Genomic DNA, 16,949 nt, shown 5'->3' on the forward strand with positions numbered 1-16,949 from the left:
CACAGAGATGAGGGGGAGAAGCTAGACACCGGGACTAACGGCCAGCATCATGCACCTCAGCAGGGCTGGCGTCAGGTCCGTCCTTGGGCACTGTATGCGTGCTTGACTTCTGCAGTCCCTCCCTGTTTGTGGACCTCCAAAGGTAAAGGGACAATGATAATATCCCTCTCATAGGGCTGTGGTGAGCTTTCGGCAAGTTCACATACGTCAACATTGAACCCAATCCTTGCGGCACTCAATACATGCTAGCTAGTATGGTTAAGCAGCTCTAAAGTTACGTGGAACTCAATCCCTGAAGAAATCACCCCACAACTTGTTGTTTACAGAAGCTCGCATTTACTCTTCCCCGGAATTTCATTCCCGTCTCTCCCACCAAGATGACAGGACTCCAGATGTTGTTTCTCCTCTCTCAAATTACATAACACCTTTGATCCCTCACTTTCAATCAGGACTAATAGGCTCTAATTGCAGACATTATCAGTGCGAATGGTGCTGGTTGCTGATAAATGAGCTACTGACACAGATGTTCTGCCACCACATGTAGATGAGGGGGTGGGGAGGGAGTGGTGTCATTCCACAAATCGCCCAGCACCTGGGACTCAGGCTGATGGCACTGGCAGTCTCCTTGTTTCGGGGCACATGGCCTTGCCCCCAACTGACGGTCATCAAACAATACACTCTAATATTATTCTATGGTTTGCTTTTAAAAAGATCCTTCCTAGACCAGGCCAACGATTCATTTCCAAGCCTCTGGCAAACATAATCACCTAGTGCAGACAGAATAATAGAACATCTTGGTAGCTCACATTTTCTGGGATTTGTACTGTAAATGTAACATCATCTTTACCACAGAATTTATTCTACAACTGGTTTAAAGCTTCAGCCTTTAACCTCTCAGCTTCCCCAATATGTTAATATGTCACAGATGATTCTGAAAAAATAAAATGGCCAGGAATGTACTTGGCTCGAACCAAGTACCCTAAGCTCAACCATCAGTGAAACTTGAAAAAAAAAAAATGAAAATAATGCATTCAGTCAAGTTCATTTTACAGAACATGGACAATATGGAAGAAAGAATCTGAAAGGAAAAAATTGTTCTTATTTTCCCTGTTGAATTTGGAAATCTTTAGTTAGGGAATCCATCCTTTCTGCAAAGTTTCTCTGACTATATGATGTGTTATCAAGGTTAGGCCCTGAAAGACCCACCTACCTCCAGCCACACTGGTCTGATTTCAGTTCCTACAACGAATTCATCCATTTTTTTTTTCTCACCTCAGAGCCTTCACCTTGTCTGTTCCCTCCATGCAGCACATTCTCCACACCCTTCCCCACCACCTCCCACTTACCATTCGATTTCAACTTAAACATCACTCTAGGGATGCCTGGGTGGCTCAGTCAGTTAAGAGTCTGCCTTTGGTTCAGGTCATGATTCCAGGGTCCTAGGATCAGGCCCCGGGCTCCCAGCTCAGCGGGGAGTCTGCTTCTCCCTCTCCCTCTGCTGCTCCCCCTGCTTGTGCTCTCTCTCTCTCTCTCCCTCCATCTTTCTCTCTGAGAAAATAAATAAATAAAATCTTTAAAAAACAAAAAAACAAAAAAAGTCATTCTCTTGTGGTGATCATCCCAGACACTGTGTCCCCTTGACCCAGGTCTCCTTCCCTCACACCCCAAACTACCACCTATTGCCCCTCTGGCTCCTTTGTAATGCTCTTTATGTAATGATTCTTCACCATAGCTCTTTCCTGTGGCCTCTACTATCCCTGATGACTGAGACCAGGTCTTCCTTATCTTTGTGTCCCTACCACTTACCATGAAGGCTATCACATTTTAGGCACTGGATACGTATTTGTTGAATTAGTTGATTAACATATGAATGAATAAATTCAAGCATTCTGATGTACTTTTATAGGGTGGTCATGGATTGGCACCAGGAAACTGTTTCTTTTGGAAACATGATATCATAGGGCTTTCAGAGTCTCCATAGAGTATTCCATGTCTAGACACATGGTGTATAGATGGTGGCCTAAAAGATAAAAGTGAAACCAGAGAAGGCTGTTTCCATACCAATCAAGGCTAAGAAATCACGGGGTGCCTGCTGGCTCAATCGGTAGAGCATGTGACTTTTGATCTCAGGGCCCTGAGTTGGAACCCCACATTGGGCATAGAGATTACTTTATTTTTTTTTTTGAAGATTTTTATTTATTTATTTGTCAGAGAGAGAGAGAGACAGAGAGAGAGCACAAGCAGGGGGAGTGGCAGGCAGAGGGGGAAGCAGACTCCCCGCTGAGCAAGGAGCCCGATGTGGGGCTCCATCCCAGGACCCTGGGATCATGACCTGAGCTGAAGGCAGCCACTTAACCAACGGGGCCACCCAGGTGTCCCGAGATTACTTTTAAAAAAGGACTGAGAAATTGTTCTTTATTAAAACAGATAGTTCTTTATTAAAGCATATACTCTTGCCATTTGTCAGTTTCTAAAGAGCTGAAGGAATCCAAGAATGTATCTGTATCATAAAAGAAATGAAAAGAAAAAGAAAAACAAGCACACAAAATACTACCAGAAATATATAAGTTTCACATACCGGTAAATTGGTTATCAAGGTTAAATGGGACAGGAGTGGAATATGCAGGTGGCAGATTTCCAGGGCACAGACTGCATCTAGGTCCCCTCTAGACTGTGTAACCAAACCACTGTGGTGGAGGAGAAAAGTGTTCTCCCTAGGGGGAAAATGAAAATATACAAAGAACCTGCCCTACAAATTAGACAAGTGATATTGTCTCTCTCTATATAGACCAGTCAGGATACTTAAAAACTGTTATTTCAATGGACGTGCTACCCTTTACATCATAACTATTACTGAATATAGTAGTCAGGATATGACAGGCTACACCATGGTAACAAATAAAACCTGAAATCCTAGTGGCTTAATACCATTGAACTTATTTCTCTCTCTTACCACATGCCCCTTCCATCTTGGGGTCTCACCATCCTCTGGTTTCAAGTTGAGCCAGGATATTAGGGGAAGAAATCAACCAGAAGTAAAACAGTTTACCTTTACATTCCACCAGACAGAACTAGCCACGTGGTGAATCTAACTGGAAGAGAAGCTGAGAAATGAAGAGTTGCACACGGATAAGGGTGAGTATAATCAAGGAATAGCTTGGTCTTAACAAGTGATTCTGCTTTTGACACATGGTCTTCATGATTTAGCTAAAAGGACTATTTCCTTTATGGCAATTGGATTCAGCCCAGACACGTTTAAAATACACTCTCAGAAGCCCATAGCTTTGCATTTATATTCTTTGGCATTGTGCTCCAGGATATACTTAAGGTATTGTATTATTTATTGCCATATAACAAATTACCTCAAAAGTTAGCAGCTTGAGACAGAAAACATTTATTATCTCAGCTTCTGGAATCAGGAATTTGGATGTGGCTGGCTGAAGGTCTTTCCTGACCTTGCAGTCACACTGTTGGCTGGGGTAAGGACACTTCTGTGATTATTGGCAGGATTCAGTTCCTCACAGGTTGCTGGACTGAGGGCCTCAAGTCCCTCACTGGCTCACTGGTTCCTCACTGGCTCAGTTCCTCACTGGCTGTGAGGAGGCCTTTCTCATTTCCTTACACAGGTACCTGTCCACAGGGCAGCTTATAACATGGCAGCTGGCTTCCCTTTGACCAAGTGAGCAAGAAAACAAGAGGGAGCAGCCAAAGATGGAAGCCAGTCTTTTGTAACTGAATCCAGAAGTGGCAGTCATAATTGTCATTTTCTATTCATTAGAAGCGAGTCTCCAAGTGCAGCCCACATTCAAGGGGAAGGGATCATGCAAGGACATGAATACTAGGAGGCTGGGATCATTGGGGGCCATCTTAGAGACTACTTACCACTGATGTTCTTCCAGGACACCTTATTTTTGGTCATCCTCTTTCGACTGTTTTGTTTCTTATTTTCTTCTCAAGTTTAGATCGATAGGGTTACTTTAGTGTTATAAATCAGATAAGATTTAGAACCCTGGCTTTGGTATACTTCTCAGGCCATGATGGTGAAGATGGCCTACAGATGATGGAAATTGTGAACAATCAATTTATGAAAATTATAGTAGATTCAAGTTGTACAACCATCTAAAAAGGACGAAGTATAGCCTTTCTTCAGCTATCAAGTACTACTTTAGTTATGTTGGGTATACTTTCCTAGTTAATCCTTTATAGGACTAGCTAGTTTTTTAAATTCCATCTGATACTTCTCTTTCAATTAAAGTATCTTTGAAGAATTGAAATGGACTTACATGGCTTCCCATCCATGAGGAGTCAGGAAGTTCAATTTTTTCACATGCCTAGAGTGGGGGAAAACCAGAAATGTTTGCAAACAACACTAATCACCCTCCCCCTTAACCTTCTCAAATATTCCTATGAGGAAATCTTTTCTTTATTTCCAGGTTGAAGGTCAAATAATCCTATTAATATATTCATATTTGGGTTTGTAATAATAATAATAATTATTCTTTCTTAATACTCTATATATTCTTGGAACTGCCATCCAAACTGCTTGGACCTTCAGGTCCCCTAATATAGGTTTTGATGAAGCCTAGACATGTTTGTTTGTCACCAGTAATCTCAAACTGAGCATCATTGGTGTTTGTGCAAAGTCTGGTAAACAGGGCCTGGATGTTTCTTATGTGTCTCTTAATATCTAAATTCAGAAATCACTGCTTTTTATATGTTTTCTAAATTCTAAGATGTTATATGATATATAGATATTTGAGCTATATTGTATTAAACAATACAAGGGCTAACTAGCTTAGAATTTCTTTTAAAATACATAAAGTTTTAATCTCTGAGAATTTTGATAATAATATATATAGTTGCATAGAAAGTATAACAACAAAATATATTGTTTTATAATAATTTTTATCACTCTTTACAATAGAGTTTTATTTTCTTTTTTTTTAAAGATTTTTTTTTTTTTTAATTTATTTATTTGACAGAGAGAGACACAGTGAGAGAGGGAACACAAGCAGGGGGAGTGGGAGAGGGAGAAGCAGGCTTCCCACAGAGCAGGGAGCCCAATGCGGGGCTCGATTCCAGGACCCTGGGATCATGACCTGAGCCAAAGGCAGACACTTAACGACTGAGCCACCCAGGCGCCCCTAGAGTTTTATTTTCTGGTCTCCATGCCTAATCTCGTTCTCTCCTTGGCCTACACTCTATCGGTGTGAATATTTTAACATGAATTGAGCTTGTAGCATTGCTCTGTTCACAACCCTCCAATATCTCCCAAAAAGCTTGGAATAAAAGCTAAAGTCCTTACTATGGTGCTGTATCTGGCTACATCTCTAATTTGTTATCCCACCCCTTCCCTATTATCCCTTCCCACTGGTTGAATCCTATGGCCTCCTCACCGGGTGTGAGCCTCATGACCTTTCCTCTGGTTGCCTCTTCTCTCTTCCCATGGGTCTTCACAAAGGTCTTCATTCATAGCTCTGCTTCAAGTTAAAAAAATATATATATATATATACACATAGAGAACTTCCCTGACTAGCCTTTCCCTTCCTATTAACCTTCTGCTTTCCTTTATAACATGCTTCACTGACATTATACTGTATATTTAACTGGAAGTTTCATGAAAGTAGGAACTGTGCTTTAGTGTTTTAGTCACTGTCCCATCCACAACACCTAGGATACCAGATGGCACATTCTAGGAGTCAACTGGACTTAGAAGATCCTTCCAATAAAGTAATTTTAAAGGCACTCAACTCTAAAAGAACCCCCGGGACGGCGAGAACATTCTTCTCCCAGCACTGTAAACCCCGTCCCTAACAAAGTGCCTGCCTCCTAATAGTCTTTACAGAAGTATCTGTAGTTGAAATAAATGAACAAATGCCTAAATTGAAAGGAATCGGTGCTATTGCTTCTTAAAATGTGTGATAAACTAGTTTTTCTCAGCTAATAATGCCTTCCAACGCATGCCCAACCAAGAAAACAAAACACGAACAGAGATATGTAAGTGGAGAAAGTCTGGCAAAGCTTCCTGAAAGGCATCCCTGAAAAGCCCTCTTAGTGGAACTACTCTAATCCTATAGTACAAAAGCCATATATCACTGAATTCCCTTGAAGAAATGATCCTGAGATCCCTCTGACATCATAGCCAGAACCCAGAGGAGAAGACAAATTCCTGGTGTGCTTGCCCCTCTTCCCTGTTCTTCCACCTGACAGAAAAGGCTCATCAATCACAGTGTCTTTCCTTCCGCATGCAGACTTGGCCTCAGAATCTTCCGCAAGTCTCTCTTAGAAGTCACAGCTGCCCATCCTCCAGACAATGGTTATTTGTCTTTGTTGCTTGGATTCATCAGTCATAGGCAAAATGATCAGAGACTGAGAAAGCACAGACTCTATCACTTTTGTCTGCTACCTGAAACAAAACATATAGACATTGGACCTCAATAGAAGCAAACCTAAAATCCAGATATTGGTCTTTATTACTTTCTCCATATTAGTGGATAGAGTGGTCTTCATTTTGGAAACATGAAATCCAAGCTTTTTGTAGGAGAAACGTGATCCCTCTTCGAAAGATTAAACTTCAACTCTTGAGTACATCTCTTGAGATGTTTCATATCCGAGCTTTGAAGGTAACCTGTATTCAAGTCCATTCAAATTCATAAATATTTACTGAATGTCTGCTCTATGGAAAATGTATTCCCTGCTAGGAATCAGTTATTAACAGATGGAAGAAAGCTAATAGATCCCCCATGGCAATTGTATTCAGAGATGACATTTCATAATATCATAAACTCTTACATATGATTGCTTATGGGGCTAATGTAAACCTCATCTTTCAGACGTGACCAATCCAAAATTCCTAAAAACTAAGGCAAGTCTATTCTAAAGTTTGTTGTTGAAATTTCTTTGGGAAAAAAATATGTTAGTAAGCAAATTTGTAGCATAAGGGCAAATGTAACAGCATTTTTAACCTACATAAGAGAATAGTTTTCAGGGACTCCAGCAACATTTATTAAGTAGCAACAATAAAGGTAAATTAACAACAAGTCTTATCTGTCCATTAAAGCTAGTCTAGCAGGATCTACATTTTGGCAAGATAATAAGGAATTTATTCAAAATAACTTAATAGCTTAAGAACATCAAACATTTTGGATTTAAAAAAAAAAATCACTGTTCAGATTTTCTACTAATGCACCTTTCTTCTTCTTCCTGTGACTTTGGATTGGTCAACTTGTTAGCTGTACAAAAGACATTTTTAGACATATATTGAGTCTTTCAGTTACAAAATCACTAAGACCTTTTCTGCAATAGAAACCTTCAATTAAATGACCAAGAGGCTTCAACAGTGCAAAATGAAATCCTGTTCTGCCATCTAGAGGACACATACTAAATGCCTAGAAAATATTTTAAATCTTAATGGCTCCTGAAGTTTAAAATATACAGATACTCTGTTTAAAAGAAGGGTGGCAGGGGGGCGAATTGTGAAAGAGATTGTTTCTTTTTCTCTAAGACACTATCAGATTTCACCACACAGAAAAAACAATTTGTTTTTAAAGAACTGTAGATTAGGGGGGCGCCTGGGTGGCTCAGTCAGTTAAGCGTCTGCCTTCGGCTCAGGTCATGATCCCAGGGTCCTGGGATAGAGTCCCGCATCGGGCTCCCTGCTCTGTGGGGAGCCTGCTTCTCCCTCTGCCTCTGCCACTGCCCCCCACACTCGTGTTCTCTCTCTCACTCTCTCTTTCTCAAATAAATAAAATCTTAAATTAAAAAAAAAAACTGTGAATTAGGTGTGTATCAAGTTGAGATGTACACCTTGCCAAATTCGCTTGGCCCCAGCTGGCCTCCAAAGCCTTGGCCACCTGCAAATGCAGAGCCCCACCTTGGGTACGTCTCTAAGAACATGGTCCTGGCCTGTTGATGTGTCAGCTTAAACTGAAGCTTTTTTGTGATGGTTTCCACTGAAATTTTCCGCCCCACATTTTAAAATTTTCTAAATTACCCATCCTAATATATATACCCAGCATTAAGCAGTATTATAAATTGCAATGTGGCATTTTACAGGTACAAAGTATTTGCTTTTCAGAGTATACTACAACCTAATATATACTTTTTTAAAAAATCGGGAACAGATGGCCATCCATATAATCAAAGAGCTTCACAACTAAAGAGGACAGCAAGATAATCTTCAATCTCTTCATCTCCAGTGGAAGAAACTGAGGTCAACAAAGATTCTATACTCTGTTCAACATCACACATTGGTTATTGGTGCTTTCACTAACACCCACGTTGCCCAGTCTAAGTCCAGTTTTGTGGGTTTGTTTTTTTTTTTTTTTTCAGTTCATTTATCTATTCATTCAACAAGTATTTAATACATGCCTACTATGGGCTAAGCATTGTGATAGGCACTGAGGGGGAATGCCACATGAAAGAGACACAGTCCCCGCTCTCTACGAGCTAATAGTCTCCTGGGGATGAAACATTAATCAATCATATAAAATTATAAAAATACAGGGGACTAAGAAAGAGTTTACTGGAAGCGGGACTTGGTCTACTCAAGAGATCAGGTATGACTTCTCTAAAGAAGGTATTTTTAAACAGAGATCCAAAGGATAAGCAAAGCAGAAAGAAAGAGCATTCCCAGGAGGGTAAACAGCCCAGGCAAAGGCTCCGGAATGGGAGGAGGCCCGATGCTCTTGTGGAACTAAAAGATTAGTGGGAAAAGGGTATGGCTGATTGTGCAGGGGCTGCTTGGGGTCTCATCATCTGGAGACAGATGACAGACAATGAGCAAGCTACTAAGAGTTTCAAGAAGGGAGAATTAATCTGATTTGTGCTTTTGAAAGATTGCTCTGGATCCATGAGTGACAGAGAGAAAGGAGCCAAGAATGGACTGAGCACAAGACCAATTAAGAGACCACCTGTGACAATAGCTTGTTGTACAGCAGTGTCATGGCAGAAGACCAGTCCCACGGGACTGTGGTCTGCCCTGGAGTTGGGCAGTACACTGCCTATGCTACCATACGTCAGTCCTAGAAGAGAGAAAACAGATAGTGATATAGACTCTGCCCCGCCCCCAAATCATATGCAATGGTATAAGGAGGTGGGGTCTTCGGGAGGTGATTAGGTCATGAAGGTGGAGCCCTCAGGAATGGGATTTATGCCCATTATGAACCCCAGAGAGCTCTGCATCCCTTCTACCACGTAAGGACACAGGGAGAACATGCCGTCTGTGAACTAGGCAGCGGGTCCTCAATAGATACCAAATCTGCCGGGGCCTTAGTCCTGGACTTCCTGCCCCTACAACTGTGAGAATTAAATATCTGTGGTTCAGGTGACCCAGTCTATGGCATTTCTTTATAGCAGCCTGAACGGAAGAGGAGGGATGAATAGGTGGAGCAGGGAGGATTTTTAGGCTAGGGAAACTCTCCTGTAGGATACTATACTGGTTCATGTCATTATATTTTTGTCAAAACTCTTAGAATGTACAACAACTGAGAGTGAACCCTAAAATAAACCATGGACTTTGAATGATAATGATGTATCAATATAAGTTCATTAACTGTAGAGAATGTACCACTCTAGTGCAGGCTACTGATGGAGGGGAAGGCTGTGCATATGGACGGGGCAAGGGGCGTATGGGAAATCTCTGTACCTTTTACTCCATTTTGCTGTGAACCTAAAACCACTCTTTAAAAAAAAATCTACTACAGCTTTTTTTAATCAGAGAACCGCCAACGTGGGCCACACTCGCACCAAAACTATGAAGGCAGTAGCCTGGGTCATCATGGAGAAGTACTACGTGCGCCTGGACAACAGCTTCCACACCAACAAGCACATGTGTGAGGAGATCACCATCATTCCCAGCAAGAAGCTCCGCCACCGGACAGCAGGCTACACCACACATCTGATGGAGCAGATTCAGAGATACCTATGAGAGGTAGCTCCAACCAGCTGCAGGACGAGGAGAGAGAATTATGGTCCTAGGGTCTAAGCCCTGGATCAGGAGATCACTGCAATCGATGGTGACCCTAAGGAACTGCTGAAGCTCTTGGGCTTCGGCAGTGGATCCAACCTGCAGGTCACTCAGCCTACAGTTGGGATGAATTTTAAAAGACCACGTGGAGTTGTTTGAATATTTCTGCTGTGCTTGTAATAATTTCAATAAACCTCAGACAATGACAAATCTGCTAAAGAAAAAAAGAAAAGGGTGGGGTGCCTGGGTGACTCAGTTGGTTAAGCGTGGGACTCTTGATTTTTGGCTCAGGTCATGATCTCGGATGTGAGATCCAGCCCCAAGTTGGGCTCTGTGCTGGGGGCAGAGCCTCCTTGAGATTCTTTCTCTCCTTCTCCCTTCCGACACCCTCAAACTCGAGAGCATGCACCCTCTCTTTCTCTCTCTTTAAAAAAAAAAAAAAAAGGAAGAAAGAAAAGAAAAGGGCTACTTCTGGCAATGGTTAGATTCCCCTTCCATCATACCTGCTTGCTGGGAATACACAAGGCTTTCACCCACTCTCGGGGTATTCACAGTCTCAGGGTATTTTACCGACTCTCAGGGTATACCCTGGTTTTACGTCTCGTTCACACTCACCACTAGCCTGGAGATATAGAGTCGCCTCAAAGCCTAGACATTGTACTTTTCCAGGCTAATCTTAGATGGGAGTCGGCCAACCTAACTCTCTTTCCCGTAGTGACTCTAGCAAGCTTGTATTGTGGTGGCTAATCTCATGTTTTCAACAGGAATTCCCAATCAATGTTAAGCCAAAGCAACCCTTCTTTTCCCTTTCTGGGGTTCACTTCCATCCATGGTAAGATGAGCCCCACCCTTTCCCCTCCATCTACTCTCTCAGCCTTTCCTACAGAAATAGTAACAGTCTCACTTTGATGAAGGAAGAGGTCATCAGTCTGAAACAGATCTTTCTTTCAAAACAAGGAAGAATCTGACTTATAAGCCAGTGGTTTTCTTAACATGCCTTAGCATCACCTGAAGAGCTTGTTGACACACAGATTACTGGGCCCCAATCTCCAAAGTTTCTAATTTGATAAGTCTGTGTTCCTAACTGCCGACACTATGCACTGGGAACCACTATGCTAAGCATTAGTCTCTATGAACAAAGCACAAGGTGATCTTATATACAGTCTGGATGGAATTCAGAGATTGGGAGAATTTCAGACTCTTTATCAAATTCCCCCAACGTGGAAGCATGTTATTGATTGGCTGCTTATTGGTTGACTGACTTTCCAAAGCACTGAGCCATCACTAACTGACTGTCAAAGTCATATGTACCGATGTGAGGCTATCAATGATTGACTAGGGTTGGTTTGAGTTTTGTGCTGACCTGTGGGATTACAGCGAAAGGAAAGTCTCTTTTTCTTGAATCTGGAGCATAAAACCTTTTTATTCTCACCTTCATCAGCACATAGATTGCTCTTCCCCCTTAAAAAGCAGGAGTATCCAGTTTCTCCAGCAAGAAAGTGCGTCAAAATCTGTCTCTTAGTGGAAGAGATCACCAAGGGAGACTCACTAGAAATTCAGGGCTCTATCCACAGAGGGGGAATCCACTGGTGTCCCTGGAAATTATGTGTCATTGGCATTAATATCCACGGCTGCTGAGGATTTCATTAAAGTAAAGTTTCATTCAGTAAAATTTATCAGTGCTGAGTTCTGATTCTCTCTGTTTTTCCTTATTAGCTTATATTGGAACAATCTCTATACCACAGGATCCAGGAAATAAAAGACACAGATGAGAGACGAAAGCTTTTTCCCCAACAGATTTCTCTTTATCGCAATAATGTGCAAACCCTTCTCTGAGGAGCTCTGTGGGTTCTTTTGGGGAGAATCAGTCACAGCCCCAGGCCCACCGTTTGGAGGCAGAAGATGGTCTTGAATACGTTCAATGAGAGTGGTGGCCATAACCCAATGAAGGTGGCCATTTTCAGGGAGGAACACTGCAGAGACTGAGAAGACAATGACCAGTAGTGCGGACGTATGTTCACCTTATTTATTAAGTTGTACCATCATTTTATGGACTTTATGTAAGTTGCAAATTCACAAAAACAAGGAAATTATAATGCCAATGAGGAAGGAAGGAACAGAAAAGAATAGGTTTCAAAAAGAACCACTGTTTTTCTTTACTTTTACTTCTGTTTCGTTTTTAAACAGAGGAATTTAGAGAGTCTTTATTTCGTTCCATCAGGCATATAGTTAAGATTACCCCGAGAATGAGAATTCTTCTCCCAGCCCTGTCTGCCTCTTCTGAGCACAGGATCTCTGTTCAGAATCCAAACTCTAGCCAAGGGACTTCCATTATGCCTGGGCTTCCTTAGCGGGCAAAGCGTACTTGTAGGGAACTTTTCCATGTCCCTTTCATTCTGTTATTAGGAGAAAAGGAAGCCAGTATGAAAAGCTTCTAGAACTTTCTCCATGATAGTTAACAACTTTAGAATGAGGGGCGCCTGGGTGGCTCAGATGGTTAAGCGTCTGCCTTCGGCTCGGGTCATGATCCCAGGGTCCTGGGGTCGGGCTCCTGGCTCAGCGGGGAGCCTGCTTCTCCCTCTCCCTCTGCCTCTCTCCCTGCTCATGCTTTCTCTCTCTCTCTGTCTCTGTATCTCTGTGTCTCAAATGAATGGATAAAATCTTGAAAAACGACAACAACAACAACAACTTTAAAATGACAGACAGCTGTTTTGAATCCTGGCTGTGCTGCTTACTAACCTTGTGACTTTGGGCAGATCACTTTACCTCTCAGAGTCTGCTTCCTAACTGCAATAAATACTTTTGCCTTCATAAGGTTGTTGTAGCAAAATGAGCTAATACAGCGGTTAGCAAAGGGCGTGGCATGTGGAATGCTCAAAATGGTATATGTTATTTTAACTCATGACAATTAGTTATCTGATCCTCTCAAACACATTCTTAAAAACTGTGGCTACATCTCATCTATCTACCAATTCCCCAGTAACTGTCTATTGGCTTCCCATTTCTCGTTGGCTCAGCAACTGGATCCAGTGCTAGAAGTAATCCTGGTTTTTTTTTAAATGGGCAGAATTCAATCAGCTGTAATTTAAATAGAACACGAAAATAATTCAGAATAGAATCAAGCAATAAATAGACTAGACAATTGCTATCAAGTATAAAGTTTCCTGACTTCAAGTTATATACTTCAAGTCATCTACCAAAAAAGTAAGGTGATTAAGGAGAAAGAAATGACAGAATAACCAACCTCATTTGGAAGGCATGGATTCTCTATCGCAGAATTCATGTTATATTTGTTTCTGCGCCAGAAGAATCCTCTCCAGTAACTACAGCACCAAGTCACAAAATCTCCTTAAAAATCTCAGCCCCTAACATGAGAAGTCAACTTTGCTTAGGACTATACAATTGTTTTCTCAGCGGGAAGGGTCCTTTTTAAATAAAGAAGGGTCTTTTAAACGAAGAATCAATATACGGAGGTTAAGTAAGTCAAACCCATAGTATAACGCTTTTGTGTGAGGTTTAAGAATATCCTATGCCTACTTAGTATGTAGAATATGTGTAATATTTAAGATTTGTCATATTAAAGAATCTAACACACTAACTTATGATTCTAACTTAAAATACATGAATGAAGAAAGCGAGGATCTATTACATTTAATACATTTGTTAGATTTACTAGAATTAACTAAGTACATGGGAAGGTTTAGTCAGATCTGAAGTATTTAAAATATTCAAAGATATCTTTAGATACACTTTAAAATTGTTTAAGATGATTTAATTATTTCTTAAGATTTTTAAAAAGATTTTATTTATATTTATTTGAGAGAGCACGAGCGGGGGTGGGGGGGTGGGAGGAGGGACAGAGGGAGAGGGACAAGCAGACTCCCCGCTGAGCATGGAGCCCAACTGAGAAGCGGAGGCTCAATCCCACCTTGAAAGCATGACCTGAGAGGAAGTCAGACACTTAACTGACAGCCACCCAGGCACCCCTAATTAACTATGTTCAATAATGGACTAAATAATAGTTTCCTTGAAACCAACTCTTAGAACTATGAACATTTTAATAGTTATTTATAAGTTGAATTTAAGATTATAAATTGAACCTCTGAAGGTAGTTCAAACGGTACAAACTTCCAGTTAAAAGATAAATCAGGGCGGGGGATGGAATGGACAACATGATTCCTATAGTTAACACTGCTGAAGAGTATATTTGAAAGCTGCTAAGACAGTAAATCCTAAAAGTTCTTATCATAAAAAACCTTTTTTCCATCTTTTTTGTATCTGTATGAGATGACAGATGTTAACTAAACTTATCATGATAATCATTTCACAATGTATGTAAGTCGGGTCCTTATGCTATATACCTTAAACTTATACAGTGCTGTATGTCAATTATGTCTCAATAAAATTGAAACAAAAAAAGTTGAACTTAAAAATGTAAGGAAAAATGAGGTTTTAAAATTTATAAAGCTTGATTCATTTAATACCTAACTAGTTTTTTTTTTTCTGTCCGGAAGAGCCACGAAAACCACACATTGACTGCTTCTCCCAAGTAAAATCTCTGCTAGATTTTCTCTAGTTCACTGATCTTTATTTATTTATTTATTTTAGATTTTATTTTTATTTTTCGACAGAGAGAGAGAGTGGGAGAAGCAGGCTTCCCGCCGAGCTGGGATCCCGATGTGGGACTCGATCCCAGGACCCTGGGATCATGACCTGAGCTGAAGGCAGATGCTTAACGACTGAGCCACCCAGGCACCCTAGTTCACTCATCTTTAATAGTTTGGGAAAACACATATGGTCCTATAATCATTTCCTGTTGCTGCTGTAACAAATTATCACGGATTTAACGGCTTAAAAGAACAAAAATGTATTCCAGAACTATAGTTTAAAATCCAGTTGCCAGCAGGGCTGCATTCTTTGTGAAGGCTTCCGGGGACAAGTTTTTTCTCTGCCTTTCTCAGCTTCCTGAGCTAAAGGTGTCCTGAACCGAAACAGTCTCTCATGTGACACATGGCCGCTTCCTGAATCAACTGTAATATAGGGCAAGTTCTGCGAAGCTACCAAACCACTGCCCAGAGAGCATTCTAGTTTGGTTTCCCAGTAGCTCTTGGTTGCACGAGATGGTCTGGATCATTATTCTGGTTTGAACCATCCTGGGTTTTGAGATGGCAAGTCAGAGAACCTGTTTTGCACTAGTTGGATATTTATGCTAGATTTCACCCTTTTTCACCAAAAAAGTCCTGTCACTTGGTTAGCTGATTCCCTTCCCTGCAGCCCACTTTGTATTCCGTATTTCGATAGGCCAGGGTTTTAATAAAATAAAAAAAGAAATTCTTTTAAAAATGTATCCAAAACTTGGAAATAAGACGGAAAGATTACTATGCTCTTTCAAAGTCTTACTAGGGCATTGTCTACCAAGTCTGCTGAAGAACTATCTGACTTTCCACAAGATGATGCAGCTCTGTTTGAGCTACTATTTACTATCAGTTAGGACCCAGACTCTATATAAAGTTAGTTGGAAACATGAAGACAATGTAAGTTTTTCTGATGTGTACTCCTTTGAATCAGCTTTATAGACTGCTATTTCTTTAATTACCAACTTAAGTAAATCTTTGACAAGTGCTCACTATATAGTTAAGTGGGAGTTTTATACTTTAAAAAATATACTTTGACATCAGACTTTTTGGTTTAGAAAACAAAAAACTCCACTCCCATGAAGCATGTTTCAAGCAAGCTTAGGCTAGGGATGAGAAAATGACAGGGATATTAAGAGAACTACATATAGCCGCTATTTTAGCATTTTGTAGGAAGTGTCTGCACCTCGAGGAAGAGCCCCTGCTTGATTTCCGTGCGGGCTGTGTCGAGATGGTGAAGCTGTTCATTGGAAACCTGCCCCAGGAGGCCACAGAGCAGGAGATCTGCTCACTCTTTGAGCAGTATGGGAAGGTGCTGGGATGTGACATCATTAAGAACTACGGCTTTGTGCACACAGAGGACAAGAAGGTGGCCAAGGCTATTGTGGACATTGCTGCTATAAACATTGAGGTGCACGTACCCCTTCGGATCCCTACATTTGTATCTTTGGGGTAAATACCCAGTAGTGCAATTGCTGGATCATATGAAAGAGCCAAGATGTCCATCGACAGATGAATGGATAAAGAAGAGGTGGTGTATATATATATATAATGGAATATTATGCAGCCATCAAAAGGAATGAGATCTTGCCATTTGCAACGACGTGGATGGAACTGGAGGGTGTTATGCTGAGCGAAATAAGTCCATCAGAGGAAGACATGTATCATATGACCTCACTGATATGAGGAATTCTTAATCTCAGGAAATAAACTGAGGGTTGCTGGAGTGGGGGGTGGGGTTGGAGGTATGGGGCAGCTGGGTGATAGACACTGGGGAGTGTATGTGCTATGGTGAGCGCTGTGAATTGTGTAAGACTGTTGAATCACAGACCTGTACCTCTGAAACAAATAATACATTATATGTTAAAAAAAAAAAAGAAGCTAGAAGGAGGGGAAGAATGAAGGGGGGAAATCGGAGGGGGAGACAAACCATGAGAGACTATGGACTCTGAGAAACAAACTGAGGGTTCTAGAGGGGAGGGGGATGGGGGATGGGTTAGCCTGGTGGTGGGTATTGAGGAGGGCACATTCTGCATGGAGCACTGGGTGTTATGCACAAACAATGAATCATGGAACACTACATCAAAAACTAATGATGTGGGCGCCTGGGTGGCTCAGCTGGTTAAGCGACTGCCTTCGGCTCAGATCATGATCCTGGAGTCCCTGGATCGAGTCCCACATCGGGCTCCCTGCTCAGCGGGGAGTCTGCTTCTCCCTCTGACCCTCCCCCCCTCTCATGTACTCTCTCTCATTCTCGCTCTCTCAAATAAATAAATCTTTAAAAAAAAACAAAAAAAACTAATGATGTAATGTATGGGGATTAACATAACAATACAAAAATTAAAATA

General features: G+C 41.3%; 1 long non-coding RNA gene and 1 pseudogene across 2 annotated transcripts; one reads left to right on the top strand and one right to left on the bottom strand.

The window, feature by feature from the left end:
• Nucleotides 1–2,318: 2,318 nt before the first annotated feature.
• On the bottom strand, nucleotides 2,319–6,791 carry LOC135364348 (uncharacterized). Of its 2 annotated transcripts, XR_010411225.1 has the most exons (4): nucleotides 5,397–6,791; nucleotides 4,284–4,331; nucleotides 3,883–4,051; nucleotides 2,319–3,104 (listed from the first exon to the last, which is right to left on the bottom strand). It is a non-coding gene; the product is annotated as an uncharacterized LOC135364348 (long non-coding RNA). The 2 variants fall into 2 exon arrangements; XR_010411224.1 differs by having other exon boundaries at nucleotides 2,319–4,051.
• A 2,330-nt stretch (nucleotides 6,792–9,121) lies between these two features.
• Nucleotides 9,122–10,126, top strand: LOC123840438 (small ribosomal subunit protein eS17-like; annotated as a pseudogene).
• The last annotated feature ends 6,823 nt before the right edge of the window (nucleotides 10,127–16,949 follow it).

This window comes from Mirounga angustirostris, unplaced genomic scaffold (genome assembly GCF_029215605.1).
Source record: "Mirounga angustirostris isolate CCGP_5_RB_7025 unplaced genomic scaffold, mMirAng1.0.hap1 SCAF_5, whole genome shotgun sequence".
NCBI lineage: Eukaryota > Metazoa > Chordata > Mammalia > Carnivora > Phocidae > Mirounga > Mirounga angustirostris.